Source organism: Rana temporaria, chromosome 2 (assembly GCF_905171775.1).
Source record: "Rana temporaria chromosome 2, aRanTem1.1, whole genome shotgun sequence".
Classification (NCBI taxonomy): Eukaryota; Metazoa; Chordata; class Amphibia; order Anura; family Ranidae; genus Rana; species Rana temporaria.
Window position 1 is genome coordinate 413,374,088 of NC_053490.1, and position 24,297 is coordinate 413,398,384.

Here is a 24,297-nt window from a genome sequence, read left to right on the forward strand (position 1 = left end):
TGGAAAACGGTCCGCTGGAAAAATGTCCGCTGGAAAATGGTCCGATAGGCCGTACACACGGCCGAACATGTCCGATGAAACTGGTCCGCGGACCAGTTTCAGTGGACATGTTCGGTTGTGTGTACGGGGCCTCAGGGAGAGAAATGCTGATCTTCTGTTCATACAATGTATGAACAGAAGATCAGTCATTTCCCCATGTCAGTCCACCCCCCCTACAGTTAGAACACACCCAGGGAACATACTTAACCCCTTCCTCGCCCCCTAGTGTTAACCCCTTTACTGTAATCCAATGCATTTTTATAGCACTGATCGCTATAAAAATGCCAATGGTCCCAAAAATGTGTCAAAAGTGTCCGAAGTGTCAAAAAAATCGCTGATCGCCGCCATTACTAGTAAAAAAAATATTAATAAAAATGCCATAAAAATACCCCCTATTTTGTAAACGCTATAACTTTTGCGCAAACCAATCAATAAACGCTTATTGCGATTTTTTTTTTACGGAAAATATGTAGAAGAATAAGTATCGGCCTAAACTGAGGAATTTTTTTTTTTTTAATATATTTTTGGGGGATAGTTATTATAGCAAAAAGTAAAAAATATTCATTTTTTTCAAAATTGGCGCTCTATTTTTGTTTATAGAGCAAAAACTTAAAACCGCAGAGGTGATAAAATACCACCAAAAGAAAGCTCTATTTGTGGGGAAAAAAGGACGCCAATTTTGTCGCACAACCGCGCAATCATCAGTTAAAGCGACACAGTGCCGAATCGCAAAAAGTGCTCTGGTCTTTGACCAGCAATATGGTCCAGGGATTAAGTGGTTAAAGAAAACAGATATGTAGTAAATATTTACATACATTTGAGTTGTTTTATTTAGTGGTATCTCACGGGTCTTTTTTTATACTTTAAAGAACAGAAAGCAAAGGTTGAACTCAATGAATGTATTTCTTTTTTTAACGTTTGACATTTACACTGTGAGAAATCTGTAGGCTGTCATTGCTGGCTGCCTTCTGAAAATGAAAAATTGTCTGGTTGTCTCCGGGTGTGATACGTTGATGTGTTACTGAGCTGAGGTTAGATATTAACAAATCAAGGCAGAACTCTTGATCTTCACGCTTGTTCCAGGCTGGCAATGATGTCATTGAATCAGTAAGTACAGCCAGGAAATTAGCATTTTCAGAAGGAGGCCACCAATGGTAGCCTTTATATACTTCTCTCCGTTACCTTTAATTCTTTTAGTGCTTGTTATGATAAGATCATCTTGTTTGCACATCATGGGGAGACAAAGGCAGTAGACACAAACCCTCTCAAGTCATTATGGAATCTTGAATTAATGAATGTGGGAATTCATATTCACTAAATTGCAGTAGAAAGATTAATCGGTTGTCAAAAGGAAATGTATAAAACTCCTCAATAAAATCCCACTGCTCTTTCAGAGAAACAACAAGTACCGTGTTTATCGGCGTATACCGTGAGGGCAAAATCTTGGGTGCGCGTTATACGCCGATACCCGCTTTCCCGCGCCGAGTTTGAATACTGCGCCGGCATATACCGAGCGCAGTACACTCGTGTATAGTCGGGCAGTCTCGGCTCCTCTCGCGCTCGCGTCCTGGACGTACAGGACGTGAGCGCGAGAGGAGCCGAACCTGCCCGACTATACACGAGTGTACTGCGCCGGCATATACCGAGCGCAGTACATTCGTGTATAGTCGGGCAGGCTCGGCTCCTCTCGCGCTCACGTCCTAGACGTACAGGACGTCAGCGCGAGAGTAGCCGAGCCTGCCCGACAATACACGAGTGTACTGCGCTCTGTATATGTCGGCGCAGTATTCAAACTCGGCGCGGGAAACGAGCGGGGAGGACGCGAGGACGCCGCAGAAGGACGCCGGACCCGACGAAGAGGACACCTGAAGCCGCAGACGGACGCCGGACCCGACGAGGCCGCCGATGGACGCCGCGCAAGACACCAAAACTGTAAGTACAAAAAAACTTTTTCCACAGGAATTCGGGGCAACTTTAGGGGTGCGCGCTATACGCGGGAGCGCGCTATACCCCGATAAATACGGTAACTTCTTGTCTTCCTCTCCCTAGTGACTGTGAGACTTAGACATTGACAACTATTTTTTTATTTTATTCTAAATGCAAACCGTTTCCATCAGCAGCGGCTGGTCCATAAGGGGCCACATGATTAGAGTCTGATGCCTTGTACACACGAGCGGAATTTCTGACAGGAAAAAGTCAGACGGACGCTTTTCATCGGATATTCCGTCCGTGTGTATGCCCGATCTGACTTTTTCCGTCGGAAATTCCGACGGAATTAGATAGAGAACATGTTCTAAATTTTTCAGATGAAAAAAATTTCCATCTGAATTTCCGTTCGTCTGGATGCAATTCCGACGGACTAAAAACCATGCATGCTCAGAATCAAGTTGACGCATGCCTGGAAGCATTCTTTCAGCAAACTTCATTTTTCTCTGGTCATCGTAGTGTTATACATCACCGTGTTCATGATGGTTGGAATTTGGTGTGACCGTGTGTATGCAAGAAAGCTTGAGCGGAATTCCATCTGGAACTCCGTTGGAAAAACCATCTGAGTTTATTCCGACGGGAAAACTGGTCGTGTGTACAGGGCATGAGGCTCTAATTGGATTCAAAAAGGATGTGCTCGGGATGCAGAATCCACCCACTTGTCTTCTGACTTCTCCTCCCAGCCAATCAGGACAGGAGGAGGATCGGGTTGGCCTGGAGGAGAAGCCAAGGAAGCCGTGGCGCAGCGGCCGTGGAGGGCTGAGTGCGGACCTGGTGTTGGTGGTGGGGGGGGCGGGGTTTGTTTGCCGCTCCCCCAAAAAAGTTTTGCACCATCTCCCACTGGTTTGCACATTTGCCTGGTTTCTTTGCAGTGATAGAGAAGCCTACATGAAGAGAAGAACCTGGCATTCTTTGAAAAATCCCTCTGTCTAGCTTTTTTGCATTGTTAACACCTTCACACCTAAGGGTAAAACAAATCGAAATGCCTAAGCACAACTTTGCAATTTTAACATGTGTTCGTAAAACTATACATATCATCAAAGCTTTGTGTATGCAGGTGGATTATACCTTGTTTTTTCTCAGGACAAATTGGTCTTTCATTTGTTAGTAAATAGTTGTTGTTTTTTTTTTATTAGTAAAATCATTTTTATTTTTTATTTTTTTTAAGTTAGCTGTATATTTCTTGTCACTACCATAGCCTACCACCAAAGAATAACCAAACATAAATTCTCCTGCTATTTGTACTTGTAGTACAGCCCAGAAGCAATAGTGCACATTTAGCTTTTTTTTTTTTTTTTACCCTACCTAAAACACATAGGGGCTTAGGGCCAGATTCAGAGACAATTACGTTACTCCGCGGCGGCGTAACGTATCCCATTTACGTTACACCGCCACAGGTTTACAGCGTAAGTGCCCGATTCACAAAGCTCTTACCTGTAAACTTGCGGCGGTGTAACGTAAATGCGCTCGGCGCAAGCCCGCCTAATTCAAATGGGCCGGGCACCATTTAAATTAGGCGCGTTCCCGCGCCGAACGTTCTGCGCATGCTCCGTTAGGAAATTTCCCGACGTGATTTGCGCGAAATTACGGCGCCCCGACGTTTTTTTTTAAATGCGACGTGCGTTATGACTTTTCGTATTCCCGGACGTCTTACGCAAAAAAAATAAAAAATCAAAATTTGACGCGGGAACGACGGCCATACTTTAACATGGCTGATCTAAAGATAAGCCATGTTAAAGCAGGTGTAACTTTGCGACGGGTAAAAACGACTAGCGACGATGTACGGGATTGCGACGAACGCGCGGATCTTTGTGGATCGCCGTAACTAGTCATTTGCATATTCTAATCGCCACCTAGCGGCCGGCATAGAATTGCATCCTAAGATCCGACAGTGTAAGTCAATTACACCTGTCGGATCTTATGGCTAACTATGCGTAACTGATTCTATGAATCAGTCGCATAGTTAGGACGGGCGGATCACAGAGCTACGACGGCGTATCAGGAGATACGCCGTCGTATCTCTTCTGTGAATCTGGCCCTTAGTTACTAAAGGCAAATCCACTTTGCACTACAAGTGCACTGTACAAGTGCAAAGTACACTTGAAATTGCACTGAAAGTGCAATCGCTGTAGATCCGAGGGGGCAATGCAAGGAAGATAAAACACAGCATTTGAGTGAGTCTGGCCTTGTTCTGGTGTCATTGAATATAGTGGTGTAGTGAAGTAACATCCTGAGCCGACTTTGTGTGCTGGGAGGAGAGCAGAGATATCTTCCAAGAACTTCCTGCTCCCTGAAGTTGCTGTCCCCTACACCTGCACCAACAGAAGGAGGAGACCATTGGAGGAGTCCTATCTGGAGCAAGCACCACTACCGGTGGATAAAAGCCTAGTTGACCCACAACTGCAAGGTGGTTTGGGTCCTCGTCTGCTGCTTCCTCAGTCCAGTGATCAGTAATAGGAGGAACAATCGTGGATCGCAGTGTATAATCTATCTGGGCATCCTAACACCTATATGGTGGAAGATATAACATTGATGTGCCTACATTACTTATTTGTAAGGTGAGAGTTCTGGGAGACTGGTGGAGGAGAGTCACCATGGTTCAATATTACAAATAGGGAATATTTACATCAGGAATTTGGAAACATCAAATATATGGGACATTTTATTCATCTTCTGCATATACCATCATTGCATTATTGAACCATCCACTATTGTGTATATTGGTGCAATTTTGTGGCACTATCTGCACTTTTTATACAGTTTTTTGCACTGAGTTGCAGTTCATTTGCATCATTGAGGCCTCGTACACACCAGCGGATCTGTCCGCTGAAAACGGTACACACCATCAGACAGAAATCCGCGCGGACACGATACGCGTTGACGTGGTCGCGGCGACGATGACGCGGCGACGTGCGCGGCCCTGGAAGGTCAATGCTTCCATGCATGCGTCGAATCACTACGACGCATGCGAGGGCTTTCGGCCGATCGGACATGTCCGGTGAGTCTGTACAGACGACCGAACATGTCCGACGGACAGGCTTCCAGCGGACATGTTTCTTAGCATGCTAAGAAACATTTGTCCGCTGGAAACTGTCCGATCCGCCTGACAATTGTCCGGTCGGCCGTACACACGACCGAACAAGTCTGCTGAAACTGGTCCATCGGACCAGTTTCAGCGGACATGTTCGGTTGTGTGTACGGGGCCTCAGAGTTACTATATTTGCACAGCAGCACTTTATTTATTGATTTTTTAGATCACTTGTATATCACTTGTATATATTTGATCTTTTTTCACGTGTGTATTATAATAGCCGCTTGTTATTTATTATATAGCACTTTATCACCTTATTGCACGGTATTTATTTACTCTAGCGCAAAATCATTTATTTATTTAATCATGATTTATGTGTTTAGTGAACACTATTAGATTTAGCAGCTTTTGTTTTTTAGTTCCCTCACGTTTTATATATACTCACTATTAGCGCGAGAGATCTTCTATATTTATTTCACAGCATTTTAGCTTGCACATGATTGGATGATAAAATCAGCAGAGCTTCCCCTAATTTTAGATCTACCCCTCATATTTACAGCGACTGCACTTCCAAGCGCACTTTCAGTGCAATTTCAGTGCAAAGTGGATTTGCCTTTTGTAAATAACCCCCATGGTGTATTTCTAATAAATTTGCATAGCTACTCATCCATCGAAACAGCATTCAAATTTGTTCTGTAAGAATGGGGCAAAATTGATTGCCCACAGGCTCTATGGCCTGCAGATCAAATGTTTGCATGGGGAAAATACTGCATTATGACCATTGATTGGTGCAGACCAGAGGTGTAGTTTGAAGCTTGGGCCCTGATGCAAAAGTTGACCTGGGCCCCCCCGCCCACTACCACCCACCACTTTCACTGTGCGTGTAGATACACCCACCAAGATACTCAAAGTGGCCTAAGAGTTTTGAGTTCCCAGAGTTCCGCCTTACATCAGAAGACAGGGGTCAGAGGACAGGGATCACCGCTGGAGAATCAGAGGACAGGATCACCCCTGGCAGGTCACTTGGCAGAGCTCCTTTCCCATCCCAGCACTGTATACAGCTCCTTCCCTCCCACACTACACAGGGCTGAAAACACATTCCTTTACACACAGTCTGTCAACCTTCACAGCATAGGCGGGCACAGGGGGTGTTCCTGGGCACACCCTAATTACACTGTTCACAAGAGCCGATAATAAAGCAGTACAGCCTGCCTTCCTATACCGGACCCATGTCCTTGTATTCAAACGGGGGGAGGGGGGGGGCTGAGCACCTGGTGAGCAGGAGGACCAGCTGTGGTGCCTTAATGCAGATACTGATCCTTTTGTTCCTCCCCCTGCAGCGCTGACAGCCTCGCCTCCTCTCGATCCAGCTGTACTCCCCCATCCTGTCCTCAGTCCTTTTCTTAGTCTTAAATGTTTAATATCAGGAGTTTGTTTAGAACCCCAATATTTCAGACCACCAAAAGAGCAGTTAAAACAAATAAAATAAAAAATAAAAGGCTAACAAAACAGCACAAACACTTCCCCATCCAGGGATGTTCTCACCTCGTGCTCCTCTCCATTCAAGAAATGCCTCACAGCTTCTCCCCAGCCAATGAGAACAGAGGGGTGTGGACTGTGGAAGGCATAGTGGAAGTCCAGTACTGGAGTGTGGCTGTGGGGCCCTAGGGAAGATCGAAGCTGGACTTTGTAGAGGATATGATATTATGACAGGGAGGTTGCAGGGGCCCCCTGGGGATAGGGGTGGGGTTGCGATTGTGACCCCTGCAACCCCTTATGCTACGCCCATGGTGCAGACCATTATAGGAAATAAGTATGCTCCTCAGCTCTATCTAGTGGCCAGAGTGCAGTATTTTTACCATCCGTACAGTAAATGTGCAGTCTATATAACCTGAAAACATTTTATTTTGCACAGAACAATCTCACATGCAATTTTGTTGGATGAAGAGCTATGCAATTGTTTTTCATACATATACCCCTTGGCGTGGATATAAGATACTCTATGAAGCATACTGGGTCTAATACTGCAGTCAGTGATTGCTTTTAGTGCCATAGCAAGAGAATGGCAATGTAATACAGCAATATTCATTGCTCAATGACTGTTAGGCCTCGTACACACGACCGATTTTCCTCGACAGAATCCATCAAGAAACCTGGTGGCAGAGCTTTTTTGTCGAGGAAACCGGTCGTGTGTATGTCTCTCCTCGAGGAAACTGTCGAGGAACTCGACGAGAAAAAAAAAGGACAAGTTCTCTTTTTCCTCGACGGGAGTCTCAATTTCCTCGTCGGGCTGGTTTTCGACGAGAAACACATTCGTGTGTATGCTTAGAAACCCGTGCATGCTCAGAATAAAGTATGAGACGGGAGGGCACCTTCGGTAAAAGTAGCGTTTGTAATGGAGATAGTACATTTGTCACGCTGTAAGGCCCCGTACACACGTCCGAGGAACTCGACGGGCAAAACACATAGTTTTGCCCGTCAAGTTCCTTGTGAAGCCGCCGAGGATCTCGGCGAGCCGAAATTTGCCATTGAACAACAAGGAAATAGAGAACATGTTCTCTATTTCCTTGCCGAGGTCCTCGTCGGCTTCCTCGGCCGAAAGTGTACACACGGCCGGGTTTCTCGGCAGAATTCAGCTCCGACCGAGTTTCTGGCTGAATTCTGCCGAGAAACTCGGTCGTGTGTACGGGGCCTAACAGTCTGAAAAGTGCAAATCGTCTCTTACCAAACTTTTACTTAACACGCAGTAACATGAGATTAGCAAAAGCAGCCCCAAGGGTTGTGCCAGTGGAATCAAACTTCCCCTGCCGTTGTATGTGTTCTACGTCACCGCGTTTGAGAACGAGGAGATTTGGTCTTGACAGTGTGTACGCAAAGAAAGCTTGTCGAGTTTCTCGACAAGCCTAACAAGGAACTCGTCGAGGAAAACGATGTGTCTTTTCCGACGAGTTCCTCGGTCGTGTGTACGAGGCCTGAAAGTAAAAAATCTATGGTTATTATCCCTCTTCTCTGGCTCGGAAAATTCTAATAATACTCCCTACCAATATACGTAGTGGGAAGCATTATGAGTGTTCTGCATGCAGGAAAAGTATATCACCACAGGGGCATAAAGGACACCTCCCAACCTTTTCTGTGTGCACCCTGTTTTCTGTTACCTTCAAATTTACAGCCAGCTATGGAAATATGTTGCATATGTGAGGTATAAAGGAACAAAAAGTATAAAGTTTTTTTTTTTCGGAATGTTGTATTTAGTATTCAGCTGCATGGTAGCACATCCTCCCTTGCTTCCCCTGCTTCAAAGCTCTTCCATAGGCACTCAGAGGATTTGACTTGTGAGCTGCGAGATGTAGACGTCAAAGTAAAAGTTGCTTTGATGAGCAGCAGGGGCAAGACCCTCCTCCAAACAGAGAACAAATCAGTTGCTATAAATTCAGTGCACATCTGCGGTATTAAAGTCTGAACACTACAGGTTGTAGTGTATTGGTTATGATGACGTATATCTAGGATGATTAATCCCTTAACACAAACACGCACTTGGTTTCTCACATATTGTGTTTCAGTGGCCTTTCATAGCTATTTAATCTTTACAGTGGAATACAGTGGAATATTAGTGTTTTTTTTTCCTTTTCTGTACAAAGAGTTTTTTTTAAATGACAGATCAAAAGAACGATACAGATACATTGGTGGATACATCAGGGAGGGATAATTATAAAAACGTCAAAAATCAAGAAGATTAGTCCAAGACACATAAATATAAGCAAGTCCTTGGGAGTCCAAGGGCAATCACATGAGGTCTGCAAGAGGTTGTCATCGGCTCCTAAGTCCCGGTAAAGTGACAGCATGCTGGACTAGGTTTAAAGGGGTTGTAAAGGTTTGTTTTTTATTTTCTTAATAGGTTCCTTTAAGCTAGTGCATTGTTGGTTCACTTACCTTTTCCTTTGATTTCTTCTCTAATGGCCAGATTCAGAGAGAGTTAAGTCGGCGTATCAGTAGATACGCCGATGTAACTCTGAATCTGCGCCGTCGTAAATTTAAGCGTATTCTGGAAACCAGATACGCTTAAATTAGGCTAAGATACGAGCGGCGTAAATCTCCTACGCCGTCGTATCTTAGGGTGCAATATTTAGGCTGGCCGCTAGGTGGCGCTTCCGTTGAGTTCAGCGTAGAATATGTAAATGCCTAGATACGCCGATTCACAAACGTACGTGCGCCCGTCGCAGTAAAGATACGCCGTTTACGTAAGGCATTTTCCGGCGTAAAGTTATTCCAACAAATAGCTGGCCTAGACAATGTTAAGTATGGCCGTCGTTCCCGCGTCGAAATTTTAAATTTTTACGTCGTTTGCGTAAGTCGTCCGTGAATAGGGCTGGACATAATTTACGTTCACGTCGAAACCAATACGTCCTTGCGGCGTACTTTGGAGCAATGCACACTGGGATATGTACAAAAAAAAAAACGTCAATCACATCGGGTCACCAATCATTACCATAAAACACGCCCCCCCCAGCCTCATTTGAATTAGGCGCGCTTATGCCGGCCCCATTTACGCTACGCCACCGTAAGTTAGGAGGCAAGTGCTTTGTGAATACAGTACTTGCCTCTCTGACTTAAGGCAGCGTAGCGTAAATACGATACGCTACGCCGCCTTAAAGATGCGGCGGTCTCTCTGAATCCAGCTATAAATGTTTTTTTTTCTCACTTCCTGTTCCTCCTCAGTAAGCTGTTCTGACTGACTAACACCCAGCCAGAACAGCTCGGATGATGGGGGCAAGCTTACTGAGGAGAAACAGTAACTGGGAAATTCAGACAAAGAAAAAAAACATTTAGAAGGGAAATCAAAGGAAAAGGTAAGTGAACCAACAATGCACTAGCTTAAAGGAACCTATTTAGAAAATAAAAAACAAACCTTTACAATCCCTTTATGTGATGGTGGTCTTGCAGAGCCATATATAAAAAGTGTTTTCTCTCCACGTGTCCAATCCCAGCAGGACCAGGCCTGTGGGCCAGAGAGACATGAAAAAAAGATAGGAAGAAGAGGAGAACAGGAGGAGGACCATATAAAAATAGGATAGGTGAGAAGGAAAAGGGGGGTGAGGGAAGGGGGGAGTCCACGGGGTGGGGGGAACAGAGGCATACTAGAAACAAAGAAGTGCTGGATCAAATCGTGAAGGGTAGTTATGGAAAACTAGTGTTTTTAATGTTTGATGTATCGGAGAAACATATCTGATTAGTAGCCTGTTCGCACCAAAACGTGGTTGCGAGACACCTGGGTTCCATGTATGTTTCCCACACTGTATTCAAAACGCACTTCACTTGCGATCTGCAGTGGATGTCAATGCAATGTTAAGGACACCCTAAACACAGTGTGTTTGCCTGCACCGGATCCCATGGTAAAGAAGTACCACACAATCTGGTTGCAGTGCGTTTTTTAAGGTAATGCATACACTACTTTTGGTGTGATACAGCTCTTCGATTAGCAGCTTGTATCTTCTGGGTTTAGCGCACAACGCGGTGACGTCAGAACGTCGTTCCAACCAACGTTTCGTCACTAGAGGGACGTGGTCACGGGTATCCCGTGACCACGTCCCTCTAGTGACGAAACGTTGGGAGGAACGACGTTCTGATGTCACCGTGTTGTGCGCTAGACCCAGAAGATATTTGGTCTATTCCTTTGCCTTCATGATGCTGTTTGTTTACTGAGGTTCTCTAACAAACCTCTGGGGGTTTTACAGAACAGCTGTATTAATACTGAGATTAAATTACACACAGATAGACTCTATTAAATAATTAGGTGACTTCTGAAGGCAATTGGTTCCACTAGGAGCTGAAGAATGGAGAGAGGAGATTGTAAACAAACCTTCCGCGTTCTTCTCTGTGGCTTGTCACTGATCGTCTGTTCCCTGTCATAGGGAACGACGATCAGTGACGTCACACATCCAGCCACGCCCCCTACAGTAAGAAACACACAATAGGACACACTTAACCCCTTTAGCGCACTCTAGTGGTTAACCCCTTCACTGTCATTTTCAAAGTAATCAGTGGCTGTGAAAATGGTCCCAAAAATGTGTCCGATGTGTCCGCCATAATGTTGCAGTCACAAAAAAATTGCTGATCACCGCCTTTACTAGTAAAAAAAAATATATGAATAAAAATGCCATAAAACTATCCCATATTTTTTAAAAGCTATAAACTTTTGTGCAAACTAATCTGAATCATTGCAATTTTCTTTACCAGAAATATGTAGAAGAATACGTATCGGCCTAAACTGAGGAAAAAATATGTTTTTTATATATTTTTTGTGGATATTTATTATAGCAAAAAGTAAAAAATATTGCATTTTTTTTAAATTGTCACTCTATTTTTGTTTATAGCGCAAAAAATAAAAACAGCAGAGGTGATCAAATACCACCAAAAGAAAGCTCTATTTGTGGGAAAAAAAAGGACTGCAATTTTGTTTGGGAGCCACGTCGCCCCGACCGCGCAATTGTCAGTTAAAGCGATGCAGTGCCGAATCGCAAAAAGGGCATGCACCTAGCAAATACAGGTAGTTATCTACTGTATATGATTTTAGCTCCAAAAAATGCTCAAACTTCATTGCAGAGTCATTTAATTAGGTTTGAGAATATTTCTTATAAAAAAAAATTCACTGTTACTTCTAAAGCCAAAATACAAGCTAATTATTCAAATAAGTCTACTGGAACAAAATGGCTGACAAAATCGTCTCAAGGGTAGCTTAATTACAGTATCCTAACTGTTCTATTCATGAAGAATGTGCCTTGTACTAAATTACAAAAGTTATATGAAGAGCTACTTCTTAAATTGAATTTAAGCATAATTAGCATTTCTTTTTTTACTTTTTCAAGCCTCCATTATCAAGTCTCTCTATATTAAAGCCTGAAAAAGAGTATTAAGGAACTCTGACAGATTTTCATGACGCCTAAGGTATGTACTATTTAGGGCTACTGTTTTTTTCTGAACAGTCATATCCTTGAAAGATCAGTTTTAATGATCCCTCTAAAGTCTGTATGACCTTCATGCTAATGCTTATGGCTAGCCAATGCAGGGAAGCGTATGTATAATACTTATTCCTACTTGTTTCTATGTTATTCACTAGCATGAAGCAACTATATATTCAGCACTACAAATCACTGGGGCATGCTTTGCCAATGTCTGATGCAACACAGATATACTATAATAGCAAAAATTATGAAGGGGTTGTACTGCTGCTCAAGTGCCACTGAAAAAAAAATTGTGCACAGTACAGTACTTTTGCTAAATATTAAAATAAGTAAATAAATTGGTACTTAAAGGGAAATGGTGTGGCACTCCAAAGTGCAAAATTTGTATAAAAACTGAAGCTGACTCAGTGCTTACCAAATATGGCTCTGTACCATAGGCGTGCGCACAGGGTGTGCCAGGTGTGCCCAGGCACACCCTAGTCACCCTGTGCACAACAGATTCACCTATGCGCACACCTATGCTCTGTACTCTTTAGGCCTCGTACACACGACCGAACATGTCCGCTGAAACTGGTCCGCGGACCAGTTTCCGCGGACATGTCCGACCATTTGTACGGCCTAGCGGACGGGTTTCCTGGCCTAGCGGACAGGTTTCCAGTGGACAAAAGTTTCTTAGCATGCTAAGAAACTTGTCCGCTGGAACCATGTCCGTCGGACATGTCCGATGGTCAGTATGACTCATCGGACATGTCCGCTGGTTATGACATATAACCAGCGGCCCAAAATCCCGCGCATGCGTCGAATTGATTCGACGCATGCGTGGAAGCATTGAACTTCCGTGTCAGAGAACGTCGGTGTCTTCTACGTCACCGCGTTCTCTGTCCGCGGGGATTTTGGTCTGATGGTGTGTACACACATCAGACCAAAACCTCCCAGCAGACATGTCCGATGAAAACGGTCCGTGGACCGTTTTCATCGGACATTTTCGGTCGTCTGTACAAGGCCTCACTCTTTAGCCCTGTACACACACTTGGTTTTCCCGGTGGTAAAAAGTCCGCAGAGAAAACCGAGGGGAAAGCCGAGAACCCAGCAGGAAAACCACCATGAGAGCTTTGGCCGGAAATCCCAGCCGTGTGTATGCTCCTTCGGCACTGCCTCGCAGTGTTTCCCATAGGAAAGTTCTCTATTTTCCCGCCGGGATTCCAGGCTGTTTACCTGTCGGGAAAACTGCGAGGAAGCATACACACATCCGGTTTTCCCGGCCAAAAGCTCTCTTGGCAGTTTCCTGGCAGGACAACCGGTCGTGTGTACGGGGCTTAAAACAAAAGTTTCAAGGTTATGTCACAACTCACTAAAAGCAATAGAGAATTCCCCTTGCTATCCAGTGTCAGACTGTCCCACAAAATAATGAGCCCTCTATTACTGCCATTGGTTTGTGGGGCAGGGAAGGGGCTGCCAGAGCCCCAGGTTGTTGAAGATGGAGCCTGTGAGGACAGTCGGTCCAGGATTAAAAGACTACATAAACATACTGAATGTGATTTAGAGCTTATCAAAGCTCTACTTGCAGCCAACTTTTGGTGTCTATTCTTCATTTCAATTTGTATGCTAAATAAAATTTGATAGGTTAAATTTATTAAAACCTTTTTTTTATATCTCTAAAAAAAATTTGTAGCCAGTTACTGGTTTAGACATTTTTAAAAATGCTTCTAATTTATCAATGTTCATTGGTTGTCTTGTATTTACTGCATATTAAGATCTATCCACCTATCCAACTATTTTAAATGATCGTGTGTGGGCTACACATCATTTTTCAGGTTCTGAAAAACGACAAATTTTTTTTTCCGAACATGCTGCATTTTTTAACGTCGTTTTAAACTATGTCGTTTTTCGGGTTGTAAGAAATTATCGTGTGTGGGCTAAAACGACGTAAAAAACCCTTGCATGCTCAGAAGCAAGTTATGAGACGGGAGCGCTCGTTCTGGTAAAACTACCGTTCATAATGGAGTAAGCACATTCATCACGCTGTAACAGACAGAAAAGCGCGAATCGTCTTTTACTAACACGGAATCAGCTAAAGCAGCCCAAAGGGTGGCGTCATCCACATGGAACTACCCCTTTATAGTGCCGTCGTACGTGTTGTACGTCACTGCGCTTTGCTAGATCATTTTTTTAAAACGATGGTGTGTGGGCAACGTCGTTTAAATGATGAAGTTGGGAAAACATAGTTTATTGGACATGCTGAAAAACAACGTTTTTTTTCATGCTGAAAAAAATGATCGTGTGTACGCGGCATTAGTCAACAAAAACTATGAAAATTTAACTATTTTGATATTCTTAATCAGCAGTATAGAGCTTTAACCAAAGCCCTGTCTAACTTTTCTAGCTGCTTTTAATGTGAAGTTATTTATTATAAAAGTTATTTGTTAGCATGCTGTTCATACAGACATAAGTGCAACAATTATTCTCATATATTATACTATGGTTAGTCATTTTGCCACTAGGTGGTAGTGTTTGCTGTGGTGTATTGTTCAGTCGAAATACATAGTTGTGGTGTGATTTCCTATCTTTGTGTTCCTGTTGTTTTACCAGTAAAACAAGAAAGGCTCAGCCATGTGTCCAGCAACATTTGAGTGGTAAGCATGGGTCCCAACTGTCCCTGATTTTAAAAAGACAGTTTTGAAGTCCCTCTTTCCTCCTTACATGTCCCTCATTTTTGGTTTGATTTGTATAGTTGTATATAAAATGCACTATTTATCTACCCATTAGCATTTACTCCCATAGCACTATTTTTTCCTCCCTGGAAAAATGCAAAAAAAGTTGCATTTAACATCTGTAGCCTGATAAAATACACATTTTTGGGCTGAAAAATACCTTAAAGTGGATGTAAACCCACTCTCATGCTTTCTAAACTACTGCCATAGTGCTGATCTATAATGATATAGATGCCTTCTGCATATATCCTTTCCTGTCAAATGTCTCTCCTCTGTCTGTTATAAGAACTGAAAAACTGCAGATTCTGTGGGTGGGTCTGTTGTCTGGAGCTCTGTAGGTGGAGTCGTGATGTCAGTAGACTCCCCGCCCTCCTCTACACTCCACTTGTCAACATGCACTTTTTCCTATGTATTTCTTACACTAAATTCTGCTCTGATCCCTAACATCCAGTCAAAATCCAGACAAGTAACCACATGACTTCAGAAAAGGAGTGGGGGTGGGAATGTAAAAATAATGCCTGTCTCCAGGCTAGTGCATGAGATATGTAAATAACCTGTCATTCACAGCAAGGGGGCGGAACGGACTAAGGTTTTTCTCTGTAAGTCCGTTTTATTTCACTGAACAATAAAAGAGGATTGCTCAGAGCTGGGTTAACTCTGTGTGACAAGACTGGGTACAGATGATAGGAAATGTTATACTGTACATTGTGACATCAAATATAAATAAATACATTTTCGGGTTTACATCCACTTTAAGTGGTTGTAAAGGCTAAAGGTTTTTTTTTTTTCTTCATGCATTCTATGTATTAAGGTAAAAAACACCTTCTGTGTGCTGCCCCCCCCCTCCTTACAGCCCCCTAATACTCACTAGAGCCCCATCTCAATCCAGCACAAGAGCCTCATCTGTCCCGGGATTCCCTCTCCTCCTCTGCTGTTAATCACAGCCAGCAAGCCAATGAGGAGAGAGTGGGGGCGGGGCCAAGACACAGCTCTCTGTGTCTTATGGGCGCATAGAGCACAGCTCAGGAGCGAGCATGCATGCATGCATCAATGCCCCTATAGCAAATGACTTGATATTGGGGGTACTGGCCATGGGGGAGGGGACAGGAGTGCAGGTGGAGGACCTCAGAAAAAGAGGATCGGGGATGCTCTGTGCAAAAACCATTGCACAGAGCAGGTAAGTATGGCATGTTTGTTATTTTTTGTTTTAAAAAAAAAAGATGAAACTTTAATACCACTTAGATCCCCAAGCATTACATATTTTGTGAAAGAAAGTGGTCCACATCAGCATTATGATTGCCCTCAAAAGGGCCGGTGGTATCTGTAAGATTAGATGTCCAGCACATCCCCTACCCTTACATTAGATGTCAAGAGCCACCCCACCATCAGAAGTTGAGTCCTCCACTCTCCCTTACATCACAGTGCACCCCCTTTCCTTATGCTGCTGCTGGGAAGATGCATTGCTTGAAAGCAGAAATTAAGGGTCTGGAGTAGGACCAGAGGAGGGCTGGAGCTCTCCTGTAGCGGTGAGGAGAGGTGCGAGGGCCACATGAAATGGCCTGGAGGGCCGGATTCGGCCCGCAGGCCTTATGTTTGACATGTGCTGTAGAATAATGAAAATGGCAGTTGCACATTTATATGCTGCACAATATTTGCGCAACTGTTTTTCAAATATATATTTAAAAAAAAAAAAACACACTTAAATTTATTTTAGTGCACATAAACATAATATAATTCAATTTTTTTGTAAAGTTGAAGACACTAGATTGTGTTGAGTAAATATAAACCATAGATGAAACAGCAAAAAGTTAAGAGACTCAAAATCAGCTATAGGCAACACTTTTTTAAAAAATCTTTAAAGTTCATTAAATTAGAGTTAACCCTGATCAGTGGCCCTGGAAAACCTTGGGGGTTTTCTATAAAACATTTTTTAAATGTATTTAATTACATTTTATTGATTTATTTTACTTTACTTTATTACTATCACAAAGAGGTTGACAGATTATCTTTAGGGAGACACCAGGGGTCTATTAGAGTTAAATGAATGTTCTTACATTTGTGACATAAAGTATTATTCCTTGAAAAGTGCAACGCAATCACAATACAATTAAAAGATACTCAATATTGACACCCAAATTCAGTGCAAAATGACTTAACGGTTTAGAGTAGAATTATATAAATTTGTGTGCAAACAAATAATAATAATAATATATATATATATATATATATATATATATATATATATATATATATATATATATATATATATATATATATATATATATATATATATATATATACAGTGAGGAAAATAAGTATTTGAACACCCTGCTATTTTGCAAGTTCTCCCACTTGGAAATCATGGAGGGGTCTGAAATTGTCATCGTAGGTGCATGTCCACTGTGGGAGACATAATCAAAATTTTTTTTTCCAGAAATCACAATTTATGATTTTTTAACTATTTATTTGTATGATACAGCTGCAAATAAGTATTTGAACACCTGTCTATCAGCTAGAATTCTGACCCTCAAAGACCTGTTAGTCTGCCTTTAAAATGTCCACCTCCACTCCATTTATTATCCTAAATTAGATGCACCTGTTTGAGGTCATTAGCTGCATAAAGACACCTGTCCACCCCATACAATCAGTAAGAATCGAACTACTAACATGGCCAAGACCAAAGAGCTGTCCAAAGACACTAGAGACAAAATTGTACACCTCCACAAGGCTGGAAAGGGCTACGGGGAAATTGCCAAGCAGCTTGGTGAAAAAAGGTCCACTGTTGGAGCAATCATTAGAAAATGGAAGAAGCTAAACATGACTGTCAATCTCCCTCGGACTGGGGCTCCATGCAAAATCTCACCTCGTGGGGCCTCAATGATCCTAAGAAAGGTGAGAAACCAGCCCAGGACTACACGGGAGGAGCTGGTCAATGACCTGAAAAGAGCTGGGACCACCGTTTCCAAGGTTACTGTTGGTAATACACTAAGACGTCATGGTTTGAAATCATGCATGGCACGGAAGGTTCCCCTGCTTAAACCAGCACATGTCAAGGCCCGTCTTAAGTTTGCCAATGACCATTTGGATGATCCAGAGGAGTCATGGGAGAAAGTCATGTGGTCAGATGAGACCAAAATAGAACTTTTTGGTCATAATTCCACTAACCGTGTTTGGAGGAAGAAGAATGATGAGTACCATCCCAAGAACACCACCCCTACTGTGAAGCATGGGGGTGGTAGCATCATGCTTTGGGGTGTTTTTCTGCACATGGGACAGGGCGACTGCACTGTATTAAGGAGAGGATGACCGGGGCCATGTATTGCGAGATTTTGGGCAACAACCTCCTTCCCTCAGTTAGAGCTTTGAAGATGGGTCGAGGCTGGGTCTTCCAACATGACAATGACCCGAAGCACACAGCCAGGATAACCAAGGAGTGGCTCTGTAAGAAGCATATCAAGGTTCTGGCGTGGCCTAGCCAGTCTCCAGACCTAAACCCAATAGAGAATCTTTGGAGGGAGCTCAAACTCCGTGTTTCTCAGCGACAGCCCAGAAACCTGACTGATCTAGAGAAGATCTGTGTGGAGGAGTGGGCCAAAATCCCTCCTCCAGTGTGTGCAAACCTGGTGAAAAACTACAAGAAATGTTTGACCTCTGTAATTGCAAACAAAGGCTAATGTACCAAATATTAACATTGTTTTTCTCAGGTGTTCAAATACTTATTTGCAGCTGTATCATACAAATAAATAGTTAAAAAAAATCATACATTGTGATTTCTGGATTTTTTTTTTAATTATGTCTCTCACAGTGGACATGCACCTACGATAACAATTTCAGACCCCTCCATTATTTCCAAGTGGGAGAACTTGCAAAATAGCAGGGTGTTCAAATACTTATTTTCATCACTGTATATATATATATATATATATATATATATATATATATATATATATATATATATATATATATATATATATATATATATAAACTAAAAATACCACAATGTGAAGTTCATATACCCCATGCCCTTTGATGAAGTCAAACTGTTGACGTAACACGTAGGGGACAGAGCTCCTTAGAGGCATGGAGACAGAACAGAGGATCTAGCCAAAACCTTGATCCATCTGAGCACCTGAACTGTTGGCTGACAACTTATTCTGCATACTGACATGTGTTTTTTTAACTAATATTGTGAGGGCGGTTCTTAGTGGAAAATAAAATTCTTCATAAATCTTTTAAAAGCAAAGTGCACTACAGGCATACCCCACTTTTAAGTACACAATGAAGTTTATTTACTTAGTCCCCTTTCACACTTATACAACTTGTCTCACGATTTTGTACTGCAAAATCATATGACAAGTCCTTCTCCATGATTTTCAATGAACACCATTCATATTGGCACGACTTTAAGTAGTGCCGACTTCAAAGTAGTCCCTGCACTACTTTGGTCCAACTTCCATGCGAGTTGATGTCCATAGACCTCAATGTTAAACCCTCAAGTAGCATGCAAATCGTACCTGAATAATATAGACACGATTTTAGTACGATTTCAGTACGACTTTGTAAGCACAAGCTGTAAGCACAAGCAGCTTTTTGACCCTTGTCCCACCCAATCCTTTCAGCATAATAGCCCCTCCCAAGCACATTTTTCCACCGCACATTCACTTCCTGGTTATTCCCTCAGGAACAATGTGCTCCAAACAGGTCAAAAAAAGAGACGTTCTTGATAATGAGCAAATCATTCGATTTAATCACCATTGTAAGGAGCATTCTTCTCACTGACCACCAATGTAAGGGACATCCTTCCCACTGACCACCAATCTAAGGAGCATTCTTCCCACTGACCAACAATGTAAGGAGCATTCTTCTTACTGACCACCAATGTAAGGGACATTCTTCTCACTGACCACCAATGTAAAGGAGCATTCTTCCCACTGACCACCAATATAAGGGACATTCTTCTCACTGATCACCAATGTAAGGAGCATTCTTCTCACTGACCACCAATGTAAGGAACATTCTTCCCACTGACCGCCAATGTAAGGGACATCCTTCCCACTGATCACCAATGTAAGGAACATTCTTCTCACTGATCACCAATGTAAAGGAGCATTCTTCCCACTGACCACCAATATAAGGGACATTCTTCTCACTGATCACCAATGTAAGGAAAATTCTTCTCACTGATCACCAATGTAAGGAGTTTTTTTCTCACTGACCACCAATGTAAGGGACATTCTTCCCACTGACCGCCAATGTAAGGGACATCCTTCCCACTGATCACCAATGTAAGGAACATTCTTCTCACTGACCACCAATGTAAGGAGCATTCTTCCCACTGACCACCAATGTAAGGAACATTCTTCTCACTGACCACCAATGTAAGGAGCATTCTTCATATCATTAGTCTGTATTGTGGTTTGAAAACTGTCACATGACATTAAAAAAAAGTATCAGTATTTGGTATCGGCGAGTACATGAAAAAAAGTATCGGTACTTGTACTCGGTCCTAAAAAAGTGGTATTGGGACAACCCCGACTCTAACCCCCATAAACTCTAGGCTAACCCTAACTCCCACAAAACCCTAGCATAACCCTAACCCCCACAAAACCCTAACCCTAGCATAACCCTAACCCCTTCCAAACCCTAGTCGATCCCTATTACTATTACTCGCCATTCCCTATCCCTAGCCCTCGCCTAACTTTAACCCCAGCCTAATCCTAACCTATCCCTAGCCCTTGCCAATCCCCAAACCCTAACCCTAACCATAACCCCTGCAAAACCCTAACCCCTCCAACTATGCCAGAGAGAGGCAGGTGTGGAGATAAAACTTACCTCAATGTAATAATTAGTCTTTTCACAGGTGAAATACTTATTCTGAACCTAGTATTAAGAAGCTCTAGATGGCTAGACACCAAGCCAATCAACTCATCAAAACTGAGAATTAGAATAAGAAGAGGTGGCCATTAGCAACATTCAACGTGTGAACAACTAGTCCACTCGTACACAGATGTTCTCACCTGTTAATTGACATCCGTGTATAGTTAAAAAGAAATTCATTATGTGCACGAAGATCATTATAGAGGACCCAAAATTGACTCCTATCTTTACGATTGGCAATGATGGGATGTACCCAATATCGACGTCTTCTTCGCCCCCGGTTCTCCTCCTCTTCTTCCTCATGCATTGCTACTGCTGCAGCAGCAATGACAACTGCGGTGGCAATATATTAAGTAGCAAACATTTTCTGTCACAACACACCACACCACAACAACCAGGGGTCACTAAATCCTGGGCTGTTCCTGAAGCCTGCACCTTTCTCCCAGCCTTTTTGCGGCCACCCAGCAGGGCTGTCCCTGGAGCCCGCGGCCGCCCACTCAGCTTCTTTGCAGCCGCCCATTCAGTTCACGACATGGCTGGGGGGCAGAGACTAGAGGTCAGCTGACTGGTGAGGAATATGAAGTGGGAGGGGCTGGAGGAGACCCTATCTCCTGATTTCGGTAGAGGTGTCACTGCTACGAAACACCACACAAAGTCGAAAACACAGTGAGTAACACTACCTGTGATTATAGTTCCCATTAAAAGTCCTCACTGCAGTTCTCAGATCAGCAGATGACCTTGATCAAGAGCACCTATGTTGGCTGATTAGAACTCTCCCCCAGCATTGCCACTCATCCCATTTCCCCCCTCCCAACCAAGAAGCAAAGGGAAATAGAGAATATGTGGAAATGAAAGGAAAAGAGGGGAAGTAACAAAGAAACAGGAAGAGAAAGAACAAGAAAGGCGGCTAGAGTGAGGGATGGGGGGGGGGGGGGGGAAATGGAAATTAGGATAGAGAGATAAAAGAGAAAGTAAGGAGAACATAGAAAGTGGTACATCCTAAAATGTACTATAAGGGGTTTTAATACTTTACGAGTGGAAGAGACTCAGGGAGCGCTAAATGTCCGTGGGTTAGGGGCGCAAATTGCTTGTCTTGCCTTGGGTGCTGACAACCCACGCTACGAAAATAATTTTACTGTTAGGGGTCCCCACAACTTGGGAAATTTTATCAAGGGGTCACGGCACTAGTAAGGTTGAGAACCACTGATCTAAGGTAAGCAATTCATAATGAGCTAGTATGCTATGCATACTAGCTTATTATGCCTTTGTCTTGCAGGTTTTTTTTCTGGATTTTAGGTTTAATATTCTGTCTCTATCATTTAAAATACACCTATGACCATAATTATAGACCCATTTATTTGTAAGTGGGCAAATTTACAAAAATATGCAGGGGATCAAATTTTTTTATCCCCACTGTATATATACTCATACACCCCAACCGTCCCGGATTCCGCAGGATCCTCCCGCAATTCTAAGTGTGTCCCGTGGTCCCGCGGACCAGACTAGATTCCCGCAAAACAGGGCCCCCGGGCGCGACATTACGGGGGGCGACATTCCGTACCTCCATGTTTGGTTTCCCCTACCATGTTTGTTGTCCGGTGCCTGGCCTGTGATTGGGCGTATTGCGTCATGGGGCTGGCCTGTCTGCGAACGTCTAGAAGTCCCGCCTCCACACATGACCGCTATACGCACAATCACAGTACGGGAAATACGGACCATGGTGGATGATGGTGGTGCAGGTGGAAAGGGGTGCTACAGGTGGATGGCGCTGGCGGGGATTCGGGATAGGTATTTGCACAGGTAGGAGAACCCCCCCCCTGCTCAACAACTCTGACCCCCCCCGCTCAACAACTCTGATCCGCCCCCGGTTAACAACTTTGATCCCCGCCCCCCCCGCTCAAGAACTTTGACCCCCCCGCTCAAGAACCTTGACCCCCCCCCCCACAACAACTTTGATCCCCGGCACCCCCCCCCCCCCCCGCTCAACAAGATGTCCCGCATTGGATTTATAAAATTTTGGGAGGTATGATATACATGAGGAACAGTGGTGGGTGTGAAGAAATATGTTAGGGTCATAGCTTGATGACGTCAGCATCTTAATCAGGAAGGAAGCACACTTGTACGTGAAATCCAGGCTGGCATTGCTTCCTATGGGGGCAACGTTGTTTTAAAGCAGCAAATTTTTCTAGAGCACAGGATTTGTGCACTGAAATATGTTAGTATATTTCTCTGGATTTTTTCAATGTTTATATAAATGTATGGTGTTTTAAATACTAACTGCACAATGAGCATTCGCAATTCCTTTTTGAACGGTATTTCACTGGAGGTACTGTAATGTTAATTGCTTTCTGGAGAGTGTGGAGATCCCTAGCGTTGATATAGCTCCTGAGTACATCTGGAGAGCTATTGCAGCCGGGTTAAAGGGCAAGGCGCTTGTATATACATGAATGAGGTGAGCAACTGGTGAGATTGGTGGCTGATTACACTCGGTGTACAGAATCATTTCTTGTGAACCATTATCACTGATTGTTTTTGGACACTGAGCATCTTTGGAGAATATCAACTAAACTGTGGATTGGACTTTTGTACATATTATATTTTATTCACATTGTTGAAATTGTCTTTTCTCTTCTTTTCACTAAAGGTCCTCACCAAAACTGCCCAGGCTTGGAATGTCCCTGAAACCTCCATAAAGAACATCAATAATTCTATGTACATGTTTTCTGCAACTTTCTTGTAATTCATATTAAATAATAAAACCATATATGTAGCAAGGGGGTTTCCTTTATTGTGTCCTTCATTATATGTTCAATCATTGGGGGTTATTTACAAACGGAAAATCCACTTTGCACTACAAGTGCAAACTACAAGTGCAAAGTGCCCTTGAAATTGCACTGAAAGTGCACTTGGAAGTGCAGTCGCTGTAGATCCGAAGGAACATGCAAGGAAAATAAAAAAAACAGCATTTAGCTTGTACATGATTGGATAATAAAATCAGCAGAGCTTCCCCTCATTTCAGATCTACCCCTCAGATTTACAGCGACTGCACTTCCAAGTGCACTTTCAGTGCAATTTCAAGGGCACTTTGCACTTGTAGTTTACACTTGTAGTGCAAAGTGGATTTGCCTTTCGTAAATAACCCCCATTGTTAAGCATATCATGTTCTGAACCAGAGTGCAAACCAGTGGTGGCTGGTGCTCAACATTTTTGGCGGGGCGCAAACAAACGAAAAAAATTGCAGCCACTGTGCCCATCAAACGCAGCCATTGCGCCCATCAAACGCAGCCACTGTGCCAATTAAAGGCAGCCACTGTGCCCATCAAATGCATCCACTGTGCCATCAATTGCAGCCACTGTGCCCATCAAACACAGCCATTGTGCCCATCAAATGCAGCTACTGTGCCCATCAAAGGCAGCCACTGTGCCCATCAAATGCATCCACTGTGCCATCAATTGTCACCACTGTGCCATGCCATCAATTGTCGCCACTGTGCCATAAATTGTCGCCACTGTGCCATCAATTGTCACCACTGTGCCATGCCATCAAATGCAGCCACTGTGCCATGCCATCAAACACAGCCACTTTGCCATCATTTATCGCCAATGTGCCCATCAATTGTCGCCACTGTGCCCATTGTCACCACTGTGCCATCAATTGTCGCCACTGTGCCCATCAATTGTCACCACTGTGTCC

General features: G+C 43.3%; 1 long non-coding RNA gene across 1 annotated transcript; it reads left to right on the forward strand.

The window, feature by feature from the left end:
- Positions 1–11,915: 11,915 nt before the first annotated feature.
- LOC120928665 lies at positions 11,916–23,377 on the forward strand. The gene is made up of 2 exons (XR_005747291.1): positions 11,916–11,998; positions 23,248–23,377. It is a non-coding gene; the product is annotated as an uncharacterized LOC120928665 (long non-coding RNA).
- Positions 23,378–24,297: the final 920 nt, after the last annotated feature.